This window comes from Pteropus alecto, unplaced genomic scaffold (genome assembly GCF_000325575.1).
Source record: "Pteropus alecto unplaced genomic scaffold, ASM32557v1 scaffold220, whole genome shotgun sequence".
NCBI lineage: Eukaryota > Metazoa > Chordata > Mammalia > Chiroptera > Pteropodidae > Pteropus > Pteropus alecto.
Window position 1 is genome coordinate 664,939 of NW_006430043.1, and position 7,583 is coordinate 672,521.

Here is a 7,583-nt window from a genome sequence, read left to right on the forward strand (position 1 = left end):
AGAAATGGTGAAAATAGGAGAAAAAAATAAATAAAAATGAAGGCACTGAAACAGAGAAAGAGCAAACTAACAGGTCCACACAAAGAGATGCCGAGAAATACCCTGTGAGCTTGGGGAGTGGGTGGCAGACAGCAGGAGGCAGGGAGGGAAGAGCCTCAGGAGGGTCAGCAACCAAAACAACTGGCCAGGCTTCTGCCTGGGAAGGTGGGCAGGAAGGCGGAGAGGGTGGGGGACTGCAGAGAAAACCCCCACTTGCCGGACGGAGGAAAGGGGCAGTAATGGAGTCTGCTTCTCCCAGCTCTTAAGCTAACAGCGTTCTTCCCCTGCCCTCTCCCTGAGCCCAGGCTGAGATTGACGGGACTGCAGCTTCTCTGGGTCCTGGGTGGATTTGAATAATTAAGTCATCTGGATTCTTATGATTTACCATTTTCAATGATAAATAGACAGCGCCCAAGCCAGCCAGTTGGCAAAACTCTGGCTGCTAGTTATAATTTGTCAAGCTGCCAGCAGATTCATGTTTTATGCTAATGGAGAGAGACTCATTGACTAGGGGGAGGCAGTGACCGGGTCAGCTCTTTCCTCAGGCACCCCAGAGGTCGAGAGGTCAGGGGAGAAAGGCTGAGGCCGGTATGGATTTTCTGTAAGGGTCAGTGTAATTTTATAATAATTCAGCGAGTACATATACTCTTGCATACACAGAAGGTCATGTATGCAGAGAAATGTTCAGATCTGCATGCACCTCCCAACACACGCACACCTGATCCTGTGCAGGCGTCTGGGCCCAGTGCACATAAGTCTGGAGCAAGGAAGACTTGTCCACCCCCCTTCAGCTTACTTGCACATGCATACCCTTGCTGTCACCTTCAGGCTCGTGATTACACCAACGCGAACCTGCAGCCTGCTCAGAAACCCAGATTAGCCTACCTCCAATATTCCACCACCACCACCACCACCACCAACAATGCACACCTCAAAGATTTGGAGGGCCCTCACCAACCATCCCCAACCCTTTATTTCAGGGCTTTTCCCGCCTGCCTATCCCAGTGCACGTCTCTCCCTCCAGTGGGGGAAAACAAATGAGTCCCAGGGCAGTCCTGTTTTTCAAACAACTGGGTCTGGGTAGCTGGAGCTGGGAAGACAGGCACTCTGTGACCAGGCACATGGGAGGCTACAATTAAATTCAGCTGAATGCAAACTTCTTTTTCATTAATTTGTTTATTTATATATTTGTCCACACTCTTCGACGCCTCATAGGGGCAAGAATCTTTTTTGACAGTCATGACAAACTGAAGTAGAGACAATGCTTTGCACATAGTACATTCTAAATAAATATTAGTGGCATGAACAACTGAAGCTACAGACTTCTCAATGGAATAGACTGCTCATTCTCCTTCAGTTCTCCACCTCGACAAACCTTTTTTTTTACATCACTGGTTTGAGAGGCCAGAGAAGAGGTGCAGGTCTAGGTGAAAATCAACTATTCCTTGATGCAAGGAATTTGGGCCTCTGGTATGATAAGACATTCTAATTTTGTACCAATTGAAGCAATCTGGTCTCAATTTTGACCCCCAATTGCCCTCAAAATGGATCAATGAACAAGGGAGGCCTGAGGTAGGAGCATCTGCCCTTCTTCCTGCCCTGAAGAGAATTTGAATTTGCTTTGAGCAGCTTGTAAGCAAGGCTGGAAGCTGCCGTTCCTTACCATGGCAGCTGTAAGGTTTGGTGGGGCTGTGAGGAAGGATTAGGGGCAAGGGAGAAACATTCCATTTCCCTGTTTCCCTCCACTCCCATATGAGGGAGAAAAACACAGTGGCAAACTGAACAGAGAAGAGGCCAAGGCAACAAGGAGAGCCCAAAGGCAGAAGATGCTTCCAGTGTCAGGCTCCAGGAGGCAACTGCAGCTGTCGGCTCTGCACTGAGATTCCGGGTCCTGCGAAGTGAACAGGGTTCCTTCCTTCCCCGCTGGGCCAGGTAGGGACAAGGGAGCTGCTCTGGGCAGACAGTCTGCATCTGTTCCACCAAGACCTGGAATGAGTGACCTTCCTTCTTTGCTGAGCAGGTGTGGATGGCGGTGGGCCCAGCTAGTCAGAGTTGTTCCTTGGAGAGACAGCCAAGAGCCAGAATCGACCAGTCTCTCCATCCAAGGGCAAGGGGACCCCTAAAAACCCTGGGAATAGGGAAATAGGTTTGCTTATTTAATAGTTCGAGGTGCTGACCTGGCATCACTGACCTCACCTCCCTGCAGCAAGGTGAGCTCCTGCAGATCTTCACTTACCCTGGGAAAGCGATGGCCTTGGGGGCACCAACAACTCCACCTCCGTGGGCAGGGACAGGGCTGCAGATGGCTGGAGGTGAGGAAGGCTTTTCTGGGATTAGCCATGGGGATGTGACGGCAATAATCATGATTGATATAGAAAACAAGTCGATTCATCCCTCACCTGATCTGCAAAGCTTACTCCCCTTTTTGCTCTTTACTTCCAATCCTAATATTTGCATGCACGTAATGAACTCCTGAGGGTAGGGCGCTCGTTAGCTTGCCTAAAGGTCTCAGAGCAAAGCCTCTGGGATACAAAAATAGTACAAGAACCCCAGATGGAGAAAGGAAGGAAGAGGGAGAAATATAAATGAAGGACAGAAGCTCAAGAAAAGGGAAGGAAAGCTAAAAGCAATGCTGGAAAGTGCAGGACTGAGGCCCCCTAAGGGAGAACTGCAAAGTTTACTGTGGACATGGCTTTCCAGCTGGTTTGAGGGTCCTTTAGCCCATCCTCAAGGCTTACGATGCTCTTGGAAGACCTGGCTGACCTCAGTAACCTGCCCCATTCCACTTTGGGGAAACAAAGAAGTTCTCTAATTGGCTCTAACTGGGCGGTTGTCCGGGGAGCACTTGAATAGGGTATGGGAGTGCAGGTCTAACAAGCCAGACACATAGCTACCCCAATCTGAGCTCCTCCGCAGGCTGAATCTAAAATCACTTTACCAATTAATCTCTTAGTATATATGAGTTCAGTGAAATATCCTACAAACCTAAAGTTTACTTGCCCTAGTAGGAAACGTCCTCATTCTCTTTCAAGAGTGAGATTCTTCCTCTGGCTCCTCCAGCACTTGCAAACCTCATGCCAAGCTCTTTACAGATTAATCCGACCCCTTCTGGAATGGAGAAACCCCTTGGCCTAGAAGGTAGTTTTCTGAGGCAGGGTTGGAGATTAAGGATGGCAAAGGAGGAAGATTTTTCTTCTCACCAAAGAAGAAAACAAAGACGTCCTTCCCAGAGTGGACTAAGACTTATCTTTGCCCCTCTCTCTTCTGCACATATACAGGCAGGCTCACTAAGATTATAGGAGGACAGGACCCTCCAGCAAAGGGCTCATTTGACATGTAACCAAACTGAAGCTAAAGGTCTCTGAGTCAGAGGGTCACCAAAGAATAAAGCAGCCCAGTCTCCAGACAGCCTCGGCCAGCAGAGTCAGAGTGGAAGTGCTAGGGGCAGCCGGAGAGGGAACAGCCTAGGAGACAGGTCCACTACCTGCTTCTCTCTCAACTGCCTCTTCTGCTTCATGTGCTGGTTTTGGAACCAGTTCTTGACCTGCTAAGCTTCAAGGCCAGCCTGGCTGAAGCTGGTACAGCTGCGGAAGGAGCTCCTCTTCCAAGCTTGGTCTGCTGCTTTGCTGGAGAAGCTGTTGCAGGAGGCCTGGGCGGGCACTGGAGCCAGGGGAATGATGGTGGTAGGTCAGGGACACGGCAGCCCGATGTGCAGCCTCGTGGGGCAACCTGGTAGCTGGGAGACCCTGCCTCGGCCCCACCTGGCCTCTCCCTGCCCACCCTCCACTCTATGCTTCCCCTGCCTATGCTCCTCCTGAATGAGATCCCCTTTCTGTTGACCTGTTTTTGTTCTCTCCTTTTCTTTCTTTTCTCTTTCTCTCTCTGTATCTTTATTTCCCACTTTTCCTCCCTCTTTTTGCTTTCTTTCTGCCCCACCTTCACTTTTTCTCCCTCTATTTTCCCTTCCTTCACTTTTTCTTCCTTTTATCTTTCTATCTTTCCTCATTTCTCACATTTCTCTCTTCCATTTCTTTTCTTTTACATTTTTTACTTCTTCTTTTGCTTCCCTTTTCTCTTATTTCTAGCTCCCTCCTTTTATTAATTTGTTTTCTCTTTCTCTATTTTTTCTTGATTTCTCTTTGTTTCCTTTCTGCTATTTTCATCATAAAACTAATTAAATCCTGCTTGTTCGTTCTCTCCTTTGTCACGATTCCCTCATGGTCATCTCTCCCAGCCACACTCCCTGGGGCCCTTTCCTCTGCCCCCAGCATTAGGGCTCCCTCAAATCTCTGGTTCCCTCACTGTCATTCTCAGCTTTTCCAGTCCTTTGTGCTGTTTCCTCGACCTTCTTTCTATCTTCCTTTGTTTCTAAATTCTCTCTCTTAGGCACATGGCATAAAACGGCGCCCTCTCCAAGTCAGAGCTTCTGTCCTGTCTGGCCAGCTATCCTTCATACCATTCTTTCTCATCTTCCCTCAACTTGGGGTTCAATCTCAAGGGCCCAGGAATAGGCCTGTTTCCCCTAGTTGAAAAGTTAGGGGCTGGATCCACAGCTCCCTACTACAGGCTTAGAGAAGCCTTGCCAAACTCATTCTGTCAATCCTAATAAAAAAGAGAAAGAGGAAGAGAGGAAAGGAAAGCATAAAACAGACAATCCCACAGATTGTGGGGTGGAGGGTGGGGAGAGGGTAAGTGTTCAGGAGGTAGGGGCATAAAGGGCTGGCTTCATCAAGGAAGGAGGAGGCAAAGCCCAGAGCCAGGCGCCTTCTCTCAGAGCACCCAGACCCCCGCAGCCGGCAAAAGCAGCAGCAGGCGGCTCTATTTTAATTTTGGGATAGCGACGGGATGAGACCTTCCAGCCAACTCCTCTAGGCTGGAAAGGTGCCCAGGGTCTCAGGATAGGAAGACAGAAAGGGGCTTAGATTTGTTCTGAATATCAGTCGCCTCCCCGTCTGCCCCTGGACACAACCCTCTCAAGGACCAGTGTTTTGGAGACCAAGCTTTAGGCAGTGCCGGCTGTGGCCTCCTACACCTCTCAGCTAGAAGGGCCCAATTCCGGGGGTCTGGTAGAAGCAGGTGCCAGGGCGGCAGCTGCATTACCAGCAGAAAAACCTCGGGCTCAGTGAAAACAAAGGCCTGGGCGGTTTTGGCGCTCCTGACCGAGGAGGCGCTCCTGTCCTGCACTTTCCAGCATTGCTTTTAGCTTTCCTCCCTTTACTGGAGGTGGAGGCGTGGGCCAGGCGGGACCAGAGAGATCACTGCGTGGACGTGGGAATTTTCTCCCCTGTGATCCACAGCCACTCCTGGCTCTTTCAAAACAAAACAAAATAAAGCCAAACAAACAATAAAACAGATCCAAATCAAATGAGCCGGCTGTCTCCTGCCCAGCTCTTCAGGCAGCACCACAAACCTCAGGTGCAGCCGAGACTCTCCGCCCAGGCCGGTCTTCGAGAGTTCTCTGGCGACTCCGCAGTGCACCTGCTGCGGCCTCCACCCCTCGCTTGCTTTCCCAGATCACCCTGCAGGTCTGGCCTGCCCAGGCCCCCCCCGTCCCCCGCCACTCTCTTCCCCGGCCCTCCAGTTCAGCCGCTCCCTCTGAACCCACCCTCTGCCCTTGACTCCTTTTTGCAGAGCCTTCTCCATCCCTTCCTCCCAAACACAGGATATTTCTTGGAGGGGGGCCAATCTCAGCCCCGAGACGGGGCAGGGAGCTCTTTTCCTGCCCTCCTTTGTGAGCTGAGAAAATAGGAAGGTTGTGCTGGGGGCGGGGGCGGGGCGGAGGAGGGCACTCCCTTGACTCCATCTTAGGGACGTGGGTCTCTAAGTTAACTGGATTTAAAAGGAGGAGATATTTGGAAGTTATTCCTTATTTCGTGTCACTCCTAAGTTAAAATCAGCAAGAGGTCCCGGGGCAGCAGGGGCTGAGGCTGTCCTGGGCAGAGACTCTGGGCGGGTACCCAACCCCCCATCCCACAGAGTCAGGAGCTGCTATTTTCGGCTACTGCTTCTCTCCCTTTAGCCGATACCCCTCTTAGGATCTCTAAGCGTCTATAAGGGTTTGTTAGGGTGAGCAGGTTCAGGACCCTCCGGGTTTTTCTATATCAGCCCTGATCGGGAAACCAGCAAAAGCATCCTTCCCTCTCACTTTAAACCTCAAAACCCCAACTGTGCTCCCTTCTCCATCTCCCTTCAAAAAACTTTTCTTAAGTTCGTGCAAGTTGTGTTTGGGGACGGAAGTTATCACCCTCAGACTCTTTGAGTCTTTAGGCCCCCGATTTCTCCTGTCCTCAGTTTCAGTAGCAACCTTTCTCTTTCCTCTGCCAGCTGCCACCGTAGTCCCCAAACTCAGAGGAGAGCTGCTCTGCCCCATGCTTGTGACAGACGCTCAATCCCAGCCCAAAGCCCTCGAGGTGGGCAGATTAGTAGCAGGAGAAAAGGGATGGAGTGAGTGAGAGAGAGGCAGGGTGGGGAAGGGAGGGAGGGACAGACAGACAGACAGACGGAGGGAGGGATTGTTTTCAGGATGAGGCGCAGCCCTCCCGGGCCCAACTCACCTGCTCCGGACCGGCTCTTCTTGATTTTGATCCACTCAAAAGTTTGTCCTTCTTTCAAACGGTCCCAAGAGGAGCGCAAACTCTGCCATCAAGGTGGGAAGGGCACCCCCGAGGGCGAAGGCTCCTCATTCAGAGCAAGCCCCAGGGAAGTAGGAGTCGGGTCACCTTCCCCAAAGTGGGGGGCGAAGCAGTGCTCCAGAGAGGGGACATTTAATCCCCCGGGGCAAAGGGCCAGGCTGTGAGCCCGGGACTGCCCGGGGCTGAGTGGGCACTATAGAAGGAGTGGCCAGGGGGGCCAGCCCGGCCGGGGAATTGGAAGGAGAGGGATTGGGTCCTTGGCGACGTCTCTTGCTTCTTCCAGTTTGTGCCCTCCCCAGTGTGTCCTAGCTCACAACATTCCCTAGACCCCTTCTGGGGCGGCACTCAGGGCCGGGACAAGGAGGAGAGGATGAGGAGGGCGAAGAGACCCTCCACAGCCCCTCCTCAGCCCCTGCACCACCGCTCCCCCCCTTCTCTGCCCAGAGCTGAGGGACAGAGAATTGCAACTAGAAATTCGATCGATTGGTACGAGGGACCACGTGATCCGGGACTGGCCAATGACCAGGCCGCCCGGGATGAGCTAATAATGGAAGCAATTTGTAACTTTCAGTAGCTCTCTAGGCCTGGGTACCGGAGGGAGGCGGGAGGAGATGGGGAAATGGGTACCCCCAGTCCTTTCACCCTCCTCATTCGTCCAGGGGCACCCGGATCCCCTATCCCACCCTTCCCCAAACACACAGGCACTGCCAGGGTCCTCCTCTCTTGTCCCACTGCGGCGGCGGCTCTAGAGCAAGGTAAGCGGGTCCTCCACCCCTCAGACACCACTCCTCCATCCTTTCTGGCACCTGCAAACAACGTCCCCCTTCCTGCCCCCACTAGACAATTTAAATCCGATTTTGTTTTTTCTCTTAGTTGAAGGAAAAGAATTCCTTTGTATTTTTTGTATAATCT

At 51.8% G+C, this 7,583-nt stretch overlaps 1 long non-coding RNA gene across 1 annotated transcript; it reads right to left on the reverse strand.

Moving 5' to 3' along the window:
- Positions 1 to 1,196: 1,196 nt before the first annotated feature.
- LOC107195539 lies at positions 1,197 to 7,140 on the reverse strand. Its single transcript, XR_001516726.2, has 3 exons — positions 6,594 to 7,140; positions 2,276 to 2,366; positions 1,197 to 2,167 (listed from the first exon to the last, which is right to left on the reverse strand). It is a non-coding gene; the product is annotated as an uncharacterized LOC107195539 (long non-coding RNA).
- Between the last annotated feature and the right edge of the window lie 443 nt (positions 7,141 to 7,583).